Genomic DNA, 19,314 nt, shown 5'->3' on the forward strand with positions numbered 1-19,314 from the left:
GGACTAATCGGGGTGAAGGGGACCTTCTTTTTAACCCCCGGGTCGTGACTCGAGTGTCTACGACATGTCCAGAGTGGTCGACCAGCTTTGAACCCTCTTAAGCTCCCTTTGGCAACAAGACTGCCAGAACAGAGGCCCTCGCTATGCATGTAGCGAATCAGAATAGGAAATGAGGGGCTCGTTGAAAATAACACAGAAATAAGGGTTGGCAGTCGAGAAAACCTCGGAAAGCAAAGGGGAGGATGTGGTAGATCATTGAAACAGATTAAGAATTTGGAAAGAAAGAAAGAAAGTGAAGAAAAAATGCCCGCCAGGTGGGATCCGAACCCACGACCTCCAGAATACCGGTCTGGTGCGATAACCACTACGCTACCGGCGGGGCGATTTTCCCATTCACTTTCTGGGGTATTTATGTTAGGTATGTTTGTTTCCTGTGCTTGGGGGTGGTAGCCAGCGCCATTCGGACTAATCGGGGTGAAGGGGACCTTCTTTTTAACCCCCGGGTCGTGACTCGAGTGTCTACGACATGTCCAGAGTGGTCGACCAGCTTTGAACCCTCTTAAGCTCCCTTTGGCAACAAGACTGCCAGAACAGAGGCCCTCGCTATGCATGTAGCGAATCAGAATAGGAAATGAGGGGCTCGTTGAAAATAACACAGAAATAAGGGTTGGCAGTCGAGAAAACCTCGGAAAGCAAAGGGGAGGATGTGGTAGATCATTGAAACAGATTAAGAATTTGGAAAGAAAGAAAGAAAGTGAAGAAAAAATGCCCGCCAGGTGGGATCCGAACCCACGACCTCCAGAATACCGGTCTGGTGCGATAACCACTACGCTACCGGCGGGGCGATTTTCCCATTCACTTTCTGGGGTATTTATGTTAGGTATGTTTGTTTCCTGTGCTTGGGGGTGGTAGCCAGCGCCATTCGGACTAATCGGGGTGAAGGGGACCTTCTTTTTAACCCCCGGGTCGTGACTCGAGTGTCTACGACATGTCCAGAGTGGTCGACCAGCTTTGAACCCTCTTAAGCTCCCTTTGGCAACAAGACTGCCAGAACAGAGGCCCTCGCTATGCATGTAGCGAATCAGAATAGGAAATGAGGGGCTCGTTGAAAATAACACAGAAATAAGGGTTGGCAGTCGAGAAAACCTCGGAAAGCAAAGGGGAGGATGTGGTAGATCATTGAAACAGATTAAGAATTTGGAAAGAAAGAAAGAAAGTGAAGAAAAAATGCCCGCCAGGTGGGATCCGAACCCACGACCTCCAGAATACCGGTCTGGTGCGATAACCACTACGCTACCGGCGGGGCGATTTTCCCATTCACTTTCTGGGGTATTTATGTTAGGTATGTTTGTTTCCTGTGCTTGGGGGTGGTAGCCAGCGCCATTCGGACTAATCGGGGTGAAGGGCACCTTCTTTTTAACCCCCGGGTCGTGACTCGAGTGTCTACGACATGTCCAGAGTGGTCGACCAGCTTTGAACCCTCTTAAGCTCCCTTTGGCAACAAGACTGCCAGAACAGAGGCCCTCGCTATGCATGTAGCGAATCAGAATAGGAAATGAGGGGCTCGTTGAAAATAACACAGAAATAAGGGTTGGCAGTCGAGAAAACCTCGGAAAGCAAAGGGGAGGATGTGGTAGATCATTGAAACAGATTAAGAATTTGGAAAGAAAGAAAGAAAGTGAAGAAAAAATGCCCGCCAGGTGGGATCCGAACCCACGACCTCCAGAATACCGGTCTGGTGCGATAACCACTACGCTACCGGCGGGGCGATTTTCCCATTCACTTTCTGGGGTATTTATGTTAGGTATGTTTGTTTCCTGTGCTTGGGGGTGGTAGCCAGCGCCATTCGGACTAATCGGGGTGAAGGGGACCTTCTTTTTAACCCCCGGGTCGTGACTCGAGTGTCTACGACATGTCCAGAGTGGTCGACCAGCTTTGAACCCTCTTAAGCTCCCTTTGGCAACAAGACTGCCAGAACAGAGGCCCTCGCTATGCATGTAGCGAATCAGAATAGGAAATGAGGGGCTCGTTGAAAATAACACAGAAATAAGGGTTGGCAGTCGAGAAAACCTCGGAAAGCAAAGGGGAGGATGTGGTAGATCATTGAAACAGATTAAGAATTTGGAAAGAAAGAAAGAAAGTGAAGAAAAAATGCCCGCCAGGTGGGATCCGAACCCACGACCTCCAGAATACCGGTCTGGTGCGATAACCACTACGCTACCGGCGGGGCGATTTTCCCATTCACTTTCTGGGGTATTTATGTTAGGTATGTTTGTTTCCTGTGCTTGGGGGTGGTAGCCAGCGCCATTCGGACTAATCGGGGTGAAGGGGACCTTCTTTTTAACCCCCGGGTCGTGACTCGAGTGTCTACGACATGTCCAGAGTGGTCGACCAGCTTTGAACCCTCTTAAGCTCCCTTTGGCAACAAGACTGCCAGAACAGAGGCCCTCGCTATGCATGTAGCGAATCAGAATAGGAAATGAGGGGCTCGTTGAAAATAACACAGAAATAAGGGTTGGCAGTCGAGAAAACCTCGGAAAGCAAAGGGGAGGATGTGGTAGATCATTGAAACAGATTAAGAATTTGGAAAGAAAGAAAGAAAGTGAAGAAAAAATGCCCGCCAGGTGGGATCCGAACCCACGACCTCCAGAATACCGGTCTGGTGCGATAACCACTACGCTACCGGCGGGGCGATTTTCCCATTCACTTTCTGGGGTATTTATGTTAGGTATGTTTGTTTCCTGTGCTTGGGGGTGGTAGCCAGCGCCATTCGGACTAATCGGGGTGAAGGGGACCTTCTTTTTAACCCCCGGGTCGTGACTCGAGTGTCTACGACATGTCCAGAGTGGTCGACCAGCTTTGAACCCTCTTAAGCTCCCTTTGGCAACAAGACTGCCAGAACAGAGGCCCTCGCTATGCATGTAGCGAATCAGAATAGGAAATGAGGGGCTCGTTGAAAATAACACAGAAATAAGGGTTGGCAGTCGAGAAAACCTCGGAAAGCAAAGGGGAGGATGTGGTAGATCATTGAAACAGATTAAGAATTTGGAAAGAAAGAAAGAAAGTGAAGAAAAAATGCCCGCCAGGTGGGATCCGAACCCACGACCTCCAGAATACCGGTCTGGTGCGATAACCACTACGCTACCGGCGGGGCGATTTTCCCATTCACTTTCTGGGGTATTTATGTTAGGTATGTTTGTTTCCTGTGCTTGGGGGTGGTAGCCAGCGCCATTCGGACTAATCGGGGTGAAGGGGACCTTCTTTTTAACCCCCGGGTCGTGACTCGAGTGTCTACGACATGTCCAGAGTGGTCGACCAGCTTTGAACCCTCTTAAGCTCCCTTTGGCAACAAGACTGCCAGAACAGAGGCCCTCGCTATGCATGTAGCGAATCAGAATAGGAAATGAGGGGCTCGTTGAAAATAACACAGAAATAAGGGTTGGCAGTCGAGAAAACCTCGGAAAGCAAAGGGGAGGATGTGGTAGATCATTGAAACAGATTAAGAATTTGGAAAGAAAGAAAGAAAGTGAAGAAAAAATGCCCGCCAGGTGGGATCCGAACCCACGACCTCCAGAATACCGGTCTGGTGCGATAACCACTACGCTACCGGCGGGGCGATTTTCCCATTCACTTTCTGGGGTATTTATGTTAGGTATGTTTGTTTCCTGTGCTTGGGGGTGGTAGCCAGCGCCATTCGGACTAATCGGGATGAAGGGGACCTTCTTTTTAACCCCCGGGTCGTGACTCGAGTGTCTACGACATGTCCAGAGTGGTCGACCAGCTTTGAACCCTCTTAAGCTCCCTTTGGCAACAAGACTGCCAGAACAGAGGCCCTCGCTATGCATGTAGCGAATCAGAATAGGAAATGAGGGGCTCGTTGAAAATAACACAGAAATAAGGGTTGGCAGTCGAGAAAACCTCGGAAAGCAAAGGGGAGGATGTGGTAGATCATTGAAACAGATTAAGAATTTGGAAAGAAAGAAAGAAACGACTGCCAACCCTTATTTCTGTGTTATTTTCAACGAGCCCCTCATTTCCTATTCTGATTCGCTACATGCATAGCGAGGGCCTCTGTTCTGGCAGTCTTGTTGCCAAAGGGAGCTTAAGAGGGTTCAAAGCTGGTCGACCACTCTGGACATGTCGTAGACACTCGAGTCACGACCCGGGGGTTAAAAAGAAGGTCCCCTTCACCCCGATTAGTCCGAATGGCGCTGGCTACCACCCCCAAGCACAGGAAACAAACATACCTAACATAAATACCCCAGAAAGTGAATGGGAAAATCGCCCCGCCGGTAGCGTAGTGGTTATCGCACCAGACCGGTATTCTGGAGGTCGTGGGTTCGGATCCCACCTGGCGGGCATTTTTTCTTCACTTTCTTTCTTTCTTTCCAAATTCTTAATCTGTTTCAATGATCTACCACATCCTCCCCTTTGCTTTCCGAGGTTTTCTCGACTGCCAACCCTTATTTCTGTGTTATTTTCAACGAGCCCCTCATTTCCTATTCTGATTCGCTACATGCATAGCGAGGGCCTCTGTTCTGGCAGTCTTGTTGCCAAAGGGAGCTTAAGAGGGTTCAAAGCTGGTCGACCACTCTGGACATGTCGTAGACACTCGAGTCACGACCCGGGGGTTAAAAAGAAGGTCCCCTTCACCCCGATTAGTCCGAATGGCGCTGGCTACCACCCCCAAGCACAGGAAACAAACATACCTAACATAAATACCCCAGAAAGTGAATGGGAAAATCGCCCCGCCGGTAGCGTAGTGGTTATCGCACCAGACCGGTATTCTGGAGGTCGTGGGTTCGGATCCCACCTGGCGGGCATTTTTTCTTCACTTTCTTTCTTTCTTTCCAAATTCTTAATCTGTTTCAATGATCTACCACATCCTCCCCTTTGCTTTCCGAGGTTTTCTCGACTGCCAACCCTTATTTCTGTGTTATTTTCAACGAGCCCCTCATTTCCTATTCTGATTCGCTACATGCATAGCGAGGGCCTCTGTTCTGGCAGTCTTGTTGCCAAAGGGAGCTTAAGAGGGTTCAAAGCTGGTCGACCACTCTGGACATGTCGTAGACACTCGAGTCACGACCCGGGGGTTAAAAAGAAGGTCCCCTTCACCCCGATTAGTCCGAATGGCGCTGGCTACCACCCCCAAGCACAGGAAACAAACATACCTAACATAAATACCCCAGAAAGTGAATGGGAAAATCGCCCCGCCGGTAGCGTAGTGGTTATCGCACCAGACCGGTATTCTGGAGGTCGTGGGTTCGGATCCCACCTGGCGGGCATTTTTTCTTCACTTTCTTTCTTTCTTTCCAAATTCTTAATCTGTTTCAATGATCTACCACATCCTCCCCTTTGCTTTCCGAGGTTTTCTCGACTGCCAACCCTTATTTCTGTGTTATATATATATATATATATATATATATATACCCTCAAGCGTCAGATACAATTGTAGTATATATAAATACCCCAGAAAGTGAAGCGGAACACAGTCGCCCAGATAGCCGAATTGGTAAGGCATTCGAGGTCTAATCGAAAGGCGTGGGTTCGGTCCCCACTCTGGGCGCGTGTTTTTCTTTCTTTCTTTCACACGTAATTAATAATAATAAATAATAATGTAACGTCACTAACGGTAAAAAATATTCTGACCATTCCCCTATGCCTTCTTTGGCGTTGTAGACTGCCGGCATTTCTTCCGGTATTTTCTAACGAGCCCCTCATTTACAAACCATATTATCATGCGAAAGCTTAGCGAGGGCCTCGGTTCTGGCAGCCTTGATGCCAAGGTAGCATAAGAGGGTTTCCCACCAGTTACCCGCTTATGACAGGCTGTAGACGTTCGCGTCACGCCCCGGGGGTTAAAAAGAAGGTCCCCTTCTCCCCGTGTAGTCTGAGTGGCGCTGGCTACCACCCTCAAGCGTCAGATACAGTTGTAGTATATATAAATACCCCAGAAAGTGAAGCGGAACACAGTCGCCCAGATAGCCGAATTGGTAAGGCATTCCAGGTCTAATCGAAAGGCGTGGGTTCGGTCCCCACTCTGGGCGCGTGTTTTTCTTTCTTTCTTTCACACGTAATTAATAATAATAAATAATAATGTAACGTCACTAACGGTAAAAAATATTCTGACCATTCCCCTATGCCTTCTTTGGCGTTGTAGACTGCCGGCATTTCTTCCTGTATTTTCTAACGAGCCCCTCATTTACAAACCATATTATCATGCGAAAGCTTAGCGAGGGCCTCGGTTCTGGCAGCCTTGATGCCAAGGTAGCATAAGAGGGTTTCCCACCAGTTACCCGCTTATGACAGGCTGTAGACGTTCGCGTCACGCCCCGGGGGTTAAAAAGAAGGTCCCCTTCTCCCCGTGTAGTCTGAGTGGCGCTGGCTACCACCCTCAAGCGTCAGATACAGTTGTAGTATATATAAATACCCCAGAAAGTGAAGCGGAACACAGTCGCCCAGATAGCCGAATTGGTAAGGCATTCGAGGTCTAATCGAAAGGCGTGGGTTCGGTCCCCACTCTGGGCGCGTGTTTTTCTTTCTTTCTTTCACACGTAATTAATAATAATAAATAATAATGTAACGTCACTAACGGTAAAAAATATTCTGACCATTCCCCTATGCCTTCTTTGGCGTTGTAGACTGCCGGCATTTCTTCCTGTATTTTCTAACGAGCCCCTCATTTACAAACCATATTATCATGCGAAAGCTTAGCGAGGGCCTCGGTTCTGGCAGCCTTGATGCCAAGGTAGCATAAGAGGGTTTCCCACCAGTTACCCGCTTATGACAGGCTGTAGACGTTCGCGTCACGCCCCGGGGGTTAAAAAGAAGGTCCCCTTCTCCCCGTGTAGTCTGAGTGGCGCTGGCTACCACCCTCAAGCGTCAGATACAGTTGTAGTATATATAAATACCCCAGAAAGTGAAGGGGAACACAGTCGCCCAGATAGCCGAATTGGTAAGGCATTCGAGGTCTAATCGAAAGGCGTGGGTTCGGTCCCCACTCTGGGCGCGTGTTTTTCTTTCTTTCTTTCACACGTAATTAATAATAATAAATAATAATGTAACGTCACTAACGGTAAAAAATATTCTGACCATTCCCCTATGCCTTCTTTGGCGTTGTAGACTGCCGGCATTTCTTCCTATATTTTCTAACGAGCCCCTCATTTACAAACCATATTATCATGCGAAAGCTTAGCGAGGGCCTCGGTTCTGGCAGCCTTGATGCCAAGGTAGCATAAGAGGGTTTCCCACCAGTTACCCGCTTATGACAGGCTGTAGACGTTCGCGTCACGCCCCGGGGGTTAAAAAGAAGGTCCCCTTCTCCCCGTGTAGTCTGAGTGGCGCTGGCTACCACCCTCAAGCGTCAGATACAGTTGTAGTATATATAAATACCCCAGAAAGTGAAGCGGAACACAGTCGCCCAGATAGCCGAATTGGTAAGGCATTCGAGGTCTAATCGAAAGGCGTGGGTTCGGTCCCCACTCTGGGCGCGTGTTTTTCTTTCTTTCTTTCACACGTAATTAATAATAATAAATAATAATGTAACGTCACTAACGGTAAAAAATATTCTGACCATTCCCCTATGCCTTCTTTGGCGTTGTAGACTGCCGGCATTTCTTCCTGTATATATATATATATATATATATATATATATATATATATATATATATATATATATATATATATATATATATATATATATATATAGGTCAAAACTAGGGTGCAGACACTTGGAAAACACTGCACAAGGGTTTTATTGTTCCCAACAGTTTCGAAAGGAGAACCTTTCTTCTTCAGGGGTCATTTTAGAATGGACAAAAAAACGCTTATATACACTTTGCCTCCGAGGGCTTCCCTTTCTCCTCACCCTCGTCAATGAGAGATCTCGGGGACAGTAAAGGAGGGGAAGAGTAAGAATAACACGTCGTAGCTATACTACAGAAGGTGGGAAAAAGCAATTATAGAGGAAGGGAAAGAGGAAAGTTGTAAATGGGAAGGAGGCACAGTTGCGACATTGATAGACTGAAAACAGGCGCATAAAGTTCAACCAATGTGTGTATACAGAGAAAATGGCGTGCTGCGTCTGCGTGCGGAAAGAGAGAGAGATACATAAAATTTGGAGAGTCGAAGCTCGAAAGCCTGAACGAAAAGTCTGTGGATGGCAGAGAAGCATGCCAATCTCTGCCTACTGGTGATCAATGGTAAAAAAGAACGAAAAAGAGGCATTTTTAATGGCGGTGTGAGACCGTCGTTAGACAGAGACAAGAACCACATGGCCGCAGGTGCCCGAAAGAAGCTGACCGGGAAACGAAACATTCGTGGACAGCCTTGAAGGAAAGGATCAGTGAGTCCCCAATGCGCGGAGGCTCGTACGGGTCCGTCTTAGTGAAATGGTCCGGAAAGTTTGCTTAGAAAACGATTTACGCCTTGGAAAGAAAGAACCACAGGCGGAGAAGGATTTATCACCTCACCGCCGCCGGAGGGGCCGTCGCCACGCCAACCGTTCCGCACCGCCACCCGCCCTCCCCCCACAGTCTCACAGATTGCGCCACTCAGATGCGGGCACAACGCGGTTCCCCTCAGGGGCGAAGGATGTGCTCTATGAACTTAAAAAAGACAAAAAAAAAGGGGAAAAAAGAAAAAAAACTATGGGATGATTATTCGTTTCGCCCTGCCTCAAAACATCTCAGGGTGGTTACGTCAGTTTCGAAAGGAACTCAATCTCCATTTGGTCTCATTTATTCCTTCGGCAAACGTCCGAAATTTATGTATCAAGAAGGATTCTCTTTGTTCCCGCTCGTATGTGCTGCGGAAGCCGGACTGAATTAAGACGGCCTGTATTTTTGCAAACGAGTGACCCGGGAGTCGGAGATGCCTGGACAGCGGAAGGCCGAGGAGGCCCTTCACGTGTGACTTGTAATTATTAAACCTTTTGCGGAAAGGTGTTTTTGTTTGGCCGATATATTCCTCCTCACAGACAAGGCAGCGGAGTTTGTAGATTACATTAGGGGTGTCACAGTTGAGGTTGTCTTTGATTTCATATTTATAGGTTTACCTGGTGGCCTGGGCAACGTTAGTGGCCTCCATGTGGGGACAAAGTTTACAGCGCGGTTTGCCGAATGGCCGGCAGCCGAGAGTTCGCTCAGGTACTTCTGTTTTTGCCCTGACCAAAAGGTCCTTCAAGTTTCTGGCCCGTCTGTACACAGAACGGGGGGGGGGGGCGCTGAAAAACAGCCGGCAAGCGCTCACTCTGCCTTATGATATTAAAATGTCGTCTCAGGATGTTGTTTACTTGGGACGTTTTGGACGAGTACGTAAGGACTAAGTTAGTCCCATGGTGGGTTTCTTTTAGGGTTTCACTCAGAATGTCTTTTCTTTGTAAATTGCGTGCTCGGCTAATCGCATCGTCAATAATTTCTTCTGGATATGTTTGACCAATCAGGGCGGTCTTTAGTTCCTCAGCATGTTTTTCGAAATCGTCCCGTCCAGAGCATATCCTGCGGTACCGGTGTGCTTGTGAGTAGGGTATACTTGTTTTACAATGGCGGTGATGGCTGCTGTAGAATTGAAGATATCGTTGGCGGTCAGTGGGTTTCCTGTACAATGTTGTTGAGACTCTCCCTTGGTCCAATATGAGCGTGACATCCAAAAAATTTATGGTTTCAGTTGATATGTGATAGGTTAGTTTGATTGATGGATGCAGAGAAATGATTTGTAAGATAAATTCTCTGAGGCTTGCCTCATCATTATTCCAAATGAAGAAGATGCCATAGAGGAATCGTTTATAAATGATAGGTTTTGGACAGCATTTTGCAATGAACTCTGTTTCTAATGACGCCATAAAGATATTGGCGTATGTAGGGGACTTTTTGGTACCCATGGCTGTGCCGTTAATTTGGAGGTAGTGGCTATTGTCGAATTCAAAGTGATTGTACTCAAGGGCGAGGTGGAGGAGGGTTTTCAGTGTTCCAGGGGTTACGTCCAAGCAGAAATTAGAATCACCGTAGCATGAGACTGCGGCAAGGATGCCATCAAAGTGAGAAACGTTAGTGTACAGGGACGTAACATCCATGGTGACGAGAAAACTGCCGGTTGGGACCTCGATGCCTGAAACCTCGCGGAGAAAGTGACCTGTATCCTTTACGTATGAGGGGAAAGTCTGCGGGATGTCTTTAATTAGGCGGTCAATTAAACTGGATAAGTTTTCCGTTGCCGTTCCATTGCTGGATACAATTTGGCGACCAGGATTGTTTTCTTTGTGTATTTCAGGTAGGAGATAGAAACGTTCTGGCTTAGAATTTTGGGGTAGCATCACTTCATACATCGGATCGGTTATTTTCCCATCACGCAGCAAGGACTTTAGTGCATCCACAATTTCAGCTTCAAATCGCAATGTTGGGTCGTCTGTGTGCTTGCGGTAGAATCAGGGTGTCGAACCGGAATTTTTTCGGGTTCGGTTCGGGTTCGGGTTCGGGTTCGAACCGAACCCTTTCGGGTTCGGTTCGGGTTCGGTTCCGGAGCGCCACTTCGTTCCGGTTCGAACCGGTTCGAACCGGTTCAAACGGGTTCAAACGGGTTCGAAATAAAAAAATGCAGGCGTGTTTTTCTGTTAATTTATTTGTGACCGCTATTAGTTTCCTTGTCAAGTTTCGTTGTGCAAATGTTTTGTCTTGGCCAAATTAAAGTGATTGCAATACCTTTATCAACTTTTTTCTAAATCTTCAATGCTCGCAGAAAGTAGTATACCGAGACACCCAGTACTAAGATTAGAGGGTCGCAAAGTGCCTCAGACAAAAATTACTGCTCTGTCCACATCAGATAACTTAGAAACTTGCTTAAAACATTTTTCTCTCTTTCCCAGTCTTGGCGTTCTTCTACCGCTGTAATGACGTCATTACAGTGGTGCAGCGGCTATTTTCCGGCTTTCCTTAAGTTGCGACTCTAAAAAGAAAATAAAGCCACAAAAGCGAAGCAGAAACTGAACGTGTATCTGCTGTGACGAGCAAATCACCCGACTGCTTCTCTGTGTTATAGCTATAACTTTCGCAGTGCTTGCAGATGCGCAAAAAAGAGTGAAAGAATTGATAGAAAGGGTTGAAGACATCCTTTAACAGTACAATCTACTGCAAAAGGTTTTCTATGGTAAGTCCACGATTACAATATTAACTAAAGCGAAATAAAAAATTCACTGGGACACTTAAGGCGTGTATTTGTATGAATGTGAAAACATTACTCTTTATGGCCACAAGTGTATTTTTATTAATTGAATTTTGTTCATTTTTTTTATTTTATTCGTGGCTCATAACACCGCAGTTTTATACCCACAGTTGTACTCTTGAGGAAACAAAAAATATTACCGGGCGATTGCGATACTCGCTAATGCGAAATTTGAGTGCAGCGTAAACTGTAGTCTTCTCGGCAACGGCGCATAGCTGCTGTGTCTCAAAAGCGATCGCGTCATCAGCAAATGCACGACGGCGCGCGGGGTACTCTGCCGTTATCTCGTTAGGCATCATCGCCTTGAAGCGCGTCTCACGCGGTCTTAGAGTTCCGCCCTCCACCTTATACTTTCGTCATACTGTCATCTTCCGATTTCCTGCTCGCTCTATCTTCGGTGGCGTCTTCGTTCTCTCGGTTGCAACGAGGCCGACGCTGAGGTACTACGCGAAACCACAGGGGCGGGCGCTTCAGGGCTGCGCTCTACCGCATGGCTCTAAATAGCCGCCGCTGTGCCGCCCTGTGTCCACTCCTTTAGCCGACCAGTGATGGGCCGCACATCGTCTCCAAATAACGCATCCCCCCCCTCCCCCAGGGCGTCTCGTGACGGACCACCCCTCGTCTCCAAATCACACATCCTCGCAGGAATCGCCTGCCTGGCAGGCAGGCGGGCAGGTAGTTTACTGGCAAGCGGGCAGTCTTTTTGGCGGGCAGGAGAGCCTGCGCGCCCGCTATCTTTTTGTTTTTTTATCCATCAAATGTCTACGCAGGCACAGGCTAACGCACACCTATTTTCGCATAATGAAGCAACAAATTTTGCATTGTAAATAAATTGGTTAGTTTTCTACGCTTTTCATGTACCCCTTGTTTCAATGGCGCTTTAGCTTATCACGAGATCATTAGTAGGTCTTTAGAAGTCGAAAACAGTCCGGCGTCGGCGTCAACATTCTACTGTCAAGCGTGGCTGGTGGCGTTTAGAGCGATATCCTTCTGCTAATCTTTTATCTGCTAACAGGCCGGTTAGAAAGAAAGAACGTCTTTAATGACTCACTGGACGGCGTGTATCGGACGGCATTGGCTAGGGAACCACCGGAGATAGGAACTTGCTAATGGCACTTCAGCGGCAGGTGACAGCGATTGGGGTCTAGGAAAGATAATAGCTTAATGAAACCACAAGCAGTAGTAATGATTCCTCGTAGAGAGAGGAAATGAACTCTAATTAAATCGAGGAAAAATTTTAGAGAGGCGTCCTCATTCAAGGCGGCTGAGTCGACAGCCGTTTCCATCAAGTGCAGCTGATCTTCGAGGCCGGAGCTGGGCAAGGCTCTCTCCCAAATCTCTTTGGAAAGGTGGAGGTTGGGCGTATCTAGGGTAGACTTGTCGCAGCCGCCTGTGTAAGAGGTTCTCTGGTTCTCCACAGAAGCGGCGAAGTGGACAGAATAGTGTCCGGTCAAAGAGGTGAAGTCTGGTTTTGTGTGGGAAGGTGTTAGCCCGCAGGGCGCGGAATAGTCTTTTCTGGGTAATCGGTAGCGATTTGTGCGTGGAGTAATGCGTTCTACGGGAGAGCATATATAGTGCTGAGTAATTTCCTGGTAGGTGACTACAGGATGCATGCGCTCGGGCTCGGCTTCATGAGCGCTGGCTAAGCGGGTCAAATCTCGAGCCACGAGGTTGGTGATCCTGTATGCCGGTGATGCCAGTATGAGCTGGTGCGCATACAATCCTGGCTGGTCTCGTTGGTGGACTCTGATTTATCGGTCGAAGTGTTGTGAGATGCAATCGACCGTTGGCAAAGTTGCGCCACACCTGCTAGGAGTCTGTTATGAGAGTTTTGGCGCCGCTTTGGCTAAGCGCACGTGCTATCGCCGCTTCCTCAGCTTTTAGGGGACTGTGTTCGCTGGTGGGGGTACACCTGTGGAAGGCTGCACAATGGTAGCACAAAGAAAGAGAAGGTATTGAAGAATGCTATCGGGTGTCTTTCGCATCAAACCAGTTGATCGCTCCTCAGTTTTTCCGGTTTAGTTGCTTCCTACATTCTTACCTCATACATACACACGTTTGGAAAACCATTTGGTGAATATAAGATATCCATTAGCAAATAGTTATTAACTTCAGTGCGAAATGTCAGTCTTACGCGAGAAACAACATAACAGCGCAATACGTGCATAAAGAAAGACCTTTTATAGCATTCAGGTGGTCATCACATAACTCTCCGGCTATTTTGTGCGTAACTAAATTTCCTGATTGGTCGAGAAGGAGAACCCTGCAAAATTTCCAAATGCCAAAGACCCCAAAAATTTCATGTTTGGTCAGACCCTCCAATCCACCTTAACTGACCCGCTAATTCCCCTAGTCCTTCACACGATTTTAAACACAAGGTAGATAGAAACCATGACGAATATATTAATGATATGTCGCCTCGGAATATGCGTTCTAACTTAACATTCTAAATGTAAAAGATAACTGGGGATATCGGCAGTACCTAACGCAAACTGATAGTATATACGTACAACTTTACATTAAATTGAGGGTTATAATAAGAAGAGAACCTTATGGGCTGTGGGAATCGTGGAGAACCGCGACCTGCGATCCCGAGCCAGCGCGCGCTTCGGGAGAGACGCTTGTGCGCTGGAACCGGTCCGGCGCTCCGCTGGTTCGTCGGCGTCCCCCGAGAGATGGCGCCACCGATGTGTGCGGGGATAGGCGCGCGGGCGCGGGCGGCGCGAGCGTGCGCGCACGGGAGAAGGGAGTCTCGTCGGAGACCCGGTCGGGGCGAGATCGGCGGAACGCGGCGGTGATGGATACTTGTGTCTCAGGTGGGAGCTTTGTTTGTCGCGCGCCGTGAGTGCCTGCCTCCCGTTCGCGGTCACGACCCGGACGGCGTGATTTGTGAACGCCGTCGAGCCTTGTGCTCGCATGCTTTGGGATTCCCCAAATAAACGGCTGTGCTTCGGCACTACTGTCTACTGTGTTCTCGTATCGGCGAACCTCGCTGGGCTGCCGTAGCCATGGGAGCCCGCGTGGTTGACACGCCGGGAGCTAGCGTGGTGGCTGACGCCAGGACTGGCTAAGTCGCCCCGAGGAACCCCCACATATATCCCTCATGGCGCCCGAACGTGGGTCTCGTATTCGGACGAATTCGAGGTTGCTAGCTCCCCGAGAAATGCGTTGCTGCAGTCGTAGCCCGCTACCTTTTGTCCGGAAGACTTCGGACGAAACGCCTCGCGCCAGTCGGTTGCAGGCAGACAGTTATGATGCCCGATACAGCCGTGACGGCAAATGCGTAAACCTTCCTACACGCACCAGCCGGTGAGTCAGTAGGATACCTCCGAGCACCGCAGTCGCGGCCCGCTTGCGAGACGGGAGGTGCGTAGGCCTTGTTCCAACATGGCGGCGGGTCGCCTTCCTCGTAGCGCCGTCCCCGCGCAGTCGCGCCGGCGGCGCCGGTTGAAGTTTCCCCCAGGCGCGGCGGACACCACCGAGCGAGGGTGCGGTGTTTGGGAGTTCGCAAGCCGCACGATGAGCCCGCCGCTACTGCGCTTCGAGTCCGAGGCGGAGTGTTTGCCGATTTGACGCCTGACAAAGAGCGAGGGGGATCGCTGAAGAATCAGTCTCCTCTCGCTGCGGGGGGAAGCGGGAGCAATGGGACCGTTGTCTCCGCGCTTCCGGAGTGCGTGCGTCTCGATGCCGTGAAGACTCCGCTCGAGATTGCGTTTACGCAGTAAGAGCTTCGCGCGGCTCGGCAGCGGGCTCGTTGGTCGCGAGAGATCGCCAGTCTTAGTAAGAGACGGACTCTCAGGCGACCTATACCGGTGATGTGCGCCCGTAAGCCGCTGGTATTGCGGTTGGCGCTGGCTCTACGGCAGCTTGTATTGCTGCGAGTGAGTTGCAGGAGCCCGCCTGCTCGATGCTGACGCTGCTTTGCCGACCAACGCACCAGGCCGAAATAGCTCGGACGGGCCAATTTCGATGCCGACAACCCGTAATAGTCAGGCGAGCTGCCTCCAGGCGGGGGTGGCGGCTGGAGCACAGTTGCCGGACTCGTGATTCCGCGAGCAAGCGAACGTGCAAGGGGGAGTCCCCTCTGGCATCTTTGTTACCCTATTTGGCGAGATCGTCGATAAGGTTTCCGGCCAGTCACAGGAGACTGCGGAGTCCCGCTGCTCCCCACTTCAAGTTCGGGAATCGTTTAAACTGGACGGTGAGAGCGAGACCTGCAGCATACGGATACCACCGGGAGCCACGCCAGTCACCACTGCCACGGACAGCGAGGATGGCCTGCTGAACCACCGGCGGGGCCGAGCGCGGTTCGTGGAGCTGCTACTCCAGTTGCTGCTCCGGCCTGCCGGGCGGCAGCCAACCGTTCGGGAGGACCTGCGGCCGAAGCGGCCACGGAACCCAGGAGGCGGCGGTATCTGGCGCCTACGCGAGCGGCGCGAGCCTTCGGGCAGCCGCAGTGGGCGCGGCCGTTCCTGTTGCCGCCTCGAGCTGGGAGTGGGGGTCGCATCATGGCGCGACCCCGGCGTTCGTCGGCTGCGGCTGCAGCTACCCCCGGGCCTGCCAACCTGCTGTGCTGCCCAACCGCGAGAGACTTGGAACCATGCAGTGTGTTTGCGGGTTGAGGCGAGCATCGCGACGGCGGCATCGTGTGGCGAACTTTGGTGTGGAGTGGCGTTCGGTGGCTGTTTTGCTGACTTGAGACGTGACGAGTGTGGTGCACCGTGGCGTCACTCGAGCTCAAGTGGCGTCCAGTTTTAGGGGGGAGGAGTGTGGGAATCGTGGAGAACCGCGACCTGCGATCCCGAGCCAGCGCGCGCTTCGGGAGAGACGCTTTTGCGCTGAAACCGGTCCAGCGCTCCGCTGGTTCGTCGGCGTCCCCCGAGAGATGGCGCCACCGATGTGTGCGGGGAGAGGCGCGCGAGCGTGTGCACGGGAGAAAAGAGTCTCGTCGGAGACCCGGTCGGGGCGAGATCGGCGGAAGGCGGCGGTGATGGATACTTGCGTCTCAGGTGGGAGCTTTGTTTGTCGCGCGCCGTGAGTGCCTGCCTCCCGTTCGCGGTCACGACCCGGACGGCGTGATTCGTGAACGCCGTCGAGCCCTGTGCTCGCATGCTTTGGTATTCCCCAAATAAACGGCTGTGCTTCGGCACTACTGTCTACTGTGTTCTCGTATCGGCGAACCTCGCTGGGCTGCCGTAGCCATGGGAGCCCGCGTGGTTGACACGCCGGGAGCTAGCGTGGTGGCTTACGCCAGGACTGGCTAAGGCCCCCGAGGAACCCCTCATATATCCCACAGGGCCTAGGGAACTGCAGACTATACAAAATATTTCGTGTTGCCGGCTGGCGAATGGTAAAAATATCTTCAGACCCAAGGTAGGGTACCAAAACGGAAAACTAGAAATTACAGTGTTGAGGCCCCGGAACCGCTCCGGAACGGTTCCTTCGATTCGTTCCGGTTCGGGTTCAGTTCCAAAATGGCGGAAAAAATACGGTTCCGGTTCAGTTCCGGTTCCGGGCGAAAATTCGGGTTCGGTTCCGGTTTTCGGTTCGGTTCCTGTTCCGGTTCGACTCCCTGGGTAGAATGTCTCGTCAGCTAGCTGTCGCTGTCCCTCGTTTAAATAGTCAGTCTTGTTCATAATTACCACAGCCCCCCCCCCCTTTGTCGGCAGATTTTATTACAATAGCAGTGTCCTCACTCAGGCACTTCAGTGCTTCACGCTCGTCCCTAGCGAGGTTGCTGCGGATGGGCAACCGTTTTTCGAACTCTTTGATTATATCTTTTTGCACGGCCGAAATGTATGGATTCAAGTGCTTATCCCGTTGCTCATTTGGTGTCCACATTTTGTCTGAAGGGGCAGGAAGTAGTTTTTTGCTTTCAGTTGGACGCCCATGAAAGTATCCCCGAAGGTGCAGGTTTCTCGCAAAGTTGTCCAGGTCCTGATAAAGTTCGAATTTATTAACGTTTCCCGATGAAGGACAGAAGTTTAGGCCCTTTGACAGTAATTTGATTTCCGCTGGAGAGAGCGCCCTACTTGAGATGTTCACAACGTAAGAATGCGAGTGCTTGCGCTCAGCGGGAGAGGGCTGTTTATTTGGGAGGTTCAAAACGTGAGAGCATTTAAGGCTCTTTTTTGGGTCGCATAGAGTCTCTTGTCCTCCCTAGGCCTCCTCCCTGGCAACCACCATCAGAGCGCCGTCGTCCCCGCGAATTGAAATTTTGTCCCGTTTGCATTTTTTTGCCTTTTGGTTTTCCGCAATTTTCTGTTTTTTATCTTCGCATCTTTCTAATTCAGATTGTTCCGGATTAGAGAGTCTTGCTTCCTGGCGTTTTACGAGTTCAGCTGATCTGAGTTCCTCGGCCTTCCGACTTCTGTGCTTCATAACCAACTTCGTCAGGCTCACAGACGCGTCATTTAAGATCTTTTCCCGCTCCTTTCTCTCGGTGTCACTAAACGTAGACATTGAAGGTGACAACCGGAGCTGGAGACCCTTGGGTGCCGAATTACTCTTGACGTAGGAATTTAGATAGGAGGCATGTGAGGTAAATCGTACTTTTTTTTCCACAGTTTTACGTAATGATAGGAATTATTTGGACCACTTCACGCCAGAGCGGACCTCACCTGAGCCGCCGCACTGTCAATTTGGCGCCCCCGATGGCCCCGCGCGAGCCGCCTGGGCGTAGCTGAGTCGGCCGGCCGGCAGCGCTGCAGGCCCCTCAGCCGCCGCAGCACCCGGCTTGGGGCGTCGCGGGGATATGGAAGCTCAATTCGTTTTTTGGGGATGTGGGGGCCTCTGCGGCAGCACAGGAAAGTCCAAAAGTCCGGTGACAGCCGGGGTAGCTGCACAATCCGAGGCGTGGTCCGCCCACTCCCGTGTGAAGCGGGCGGCGTTCGTGAGGAGAAGTTGATTCAGGTGGCTGGTCATTACGTCCACTCTTTCGTAGCTCGGATGGACTCCTTCCGCCGCGAACACACGAACCGATGGCAGCCACTCCATCCCATGGTCGATGAAGTGGACGTTCCGGGTGCGGCGGTAGTACTCCCGAAGCAACTCGTTGAGCCGGCAGGCCTCGGTGTTGCAGCGTTGCACGGCTCTTCTGTTGGCGCCTCCACGGCGGCGGTTTGGGGTCTGTGGCAGGAGCAAGGTGTCAGATCCGCTTTTCCTTGTGCAACTTAGGATCCTGCGAAAGACAACTGCAAATTGGCATCAACCGTCTAGTTCAATGGGCCGAGGAAAATGGATACAACTTTTGTGCAGAAAAAACAGTCAATACAGGCCTCGGACTATTCCAACAATGTTTTTCAGGTACCGCATTCTTAATGAAGCCCTTGACTTTTATGTAGATGATACCATGCTGGTCACCCACAGAATCGGTTATGCTCCATGGGAATACCACAAGCCACAATGTGACTTTTTCTTGCTGAAGTACAATAAGCACAACCATCCAAAGGAACTACTAGCCACAATGTGACTTTTCCTTGCTGAAGTACAATAAGCACAACACTCCAAAGGAACTACTGCAGCAAGAGTCTTAGATATCCAGTTCAGGTATGCCGGATGTGCTACTTACTTCACAGATGGTTCTAAAGGAGAAAGGCATGTGGGAGCAGCTGCAATTGCACCTTATTACGAAGAATGCCAACGGCTCAGACCTGACGCTAGTATCTTCACTGCCGAACTGCATGCCATACAGCTCGTTTTAAACAAAGTATGCATTGAAAGGACGCCGCAGTCAGTCATCTTCTCTGACGCTCTCAGCGCGCTAGGAGCCCTGTGTTCAGGAAAGAAAACCAAAAATCCGCTTGTCCAACAAGTGCTTAACCAACCGATGGACTGTAGCAAAAATCACTTAGACGTGAGCTTCTGTTGGGTACTGGGTCATGTAGGAATTGACGGGAATGAAAAGGCAGATTCCCTCGCAGCCGAGACAAAAGAGCTCGAGGTGACGGAAACTGGTTTACCCTACCAGGATTACAGACGGAGACTCAACTTATCAATAGCGAAGAAGTGGCAGCCTGAATGGACAGAACTCAATGAAAACAAGCTCCACCTTGTGAAGCCGCACCGAGAGAGTGGCAGAGCTGCAGACATAAAGAA

General features: G+C 50.3%; 1 protein-coding gene and 4 non-coding genes across 8 annotated transcripts in view; all 5 read left to right on the forward strand.

The window, feature by feature from the left end:
* Positions 1-19,314, forward strand: part of LOC144151392 (uncharacterized) — a 458,541-nt gene that overhangs the window by 316,023 nt on the left and 123,204 nt on the right. The gene's annotated exons all lie outside the window — the stretch shown is intronic.
* Trnar-ucu (transfer RNA arginine (anticodon UCU)) lies at positions 5,495-5,566 on the forward strand. The gene has a single exon. It is a non-coding gene; the product is annotated as a tRNA-Arg (tRNA).
* Trnar-ucu (transfer RNA arginine (anticodon UCU)) lies at positions 6,457-6,528 on the forward strand. Its single transcript has one exon. It is a non-coding gene; the product is annotated as a tRNA-Arg (tRNA).
* Trnar-ucu (transfer RNA arginine (anticodon UCU)) lies at positions 6,938-7,009 on the forward strand. The gene has a single exon. It is a non-coding gene; the product is annotated as a tRNA-Arg (tRNA).
* Positions 7,419-7,490, forward strand: Trnar-ucu (transfer RNA arginine (anticodon UCU)). The gene has a single exon. It is a non-coding gene; the product is annotated as a tRNA-Arg (tRNA).

Source organism: Haemaphysalis longicornis, unplaced genomic scaffold (assembly GCF_048455015.1).
Source record: "Haemaphysalis longicornis isolate Haplotype H1 unplaced genomic scaffold, Haemaphysalis longicornis Haplotype H1 scaffold_9, whole genome shotgun sequence".
NCBI lineage: Eukaryota > Metazoa > Arthropoda > Arachnida > Ixodida > Ixodidae > Haemaphysalis > Haemaphysalis longicornis.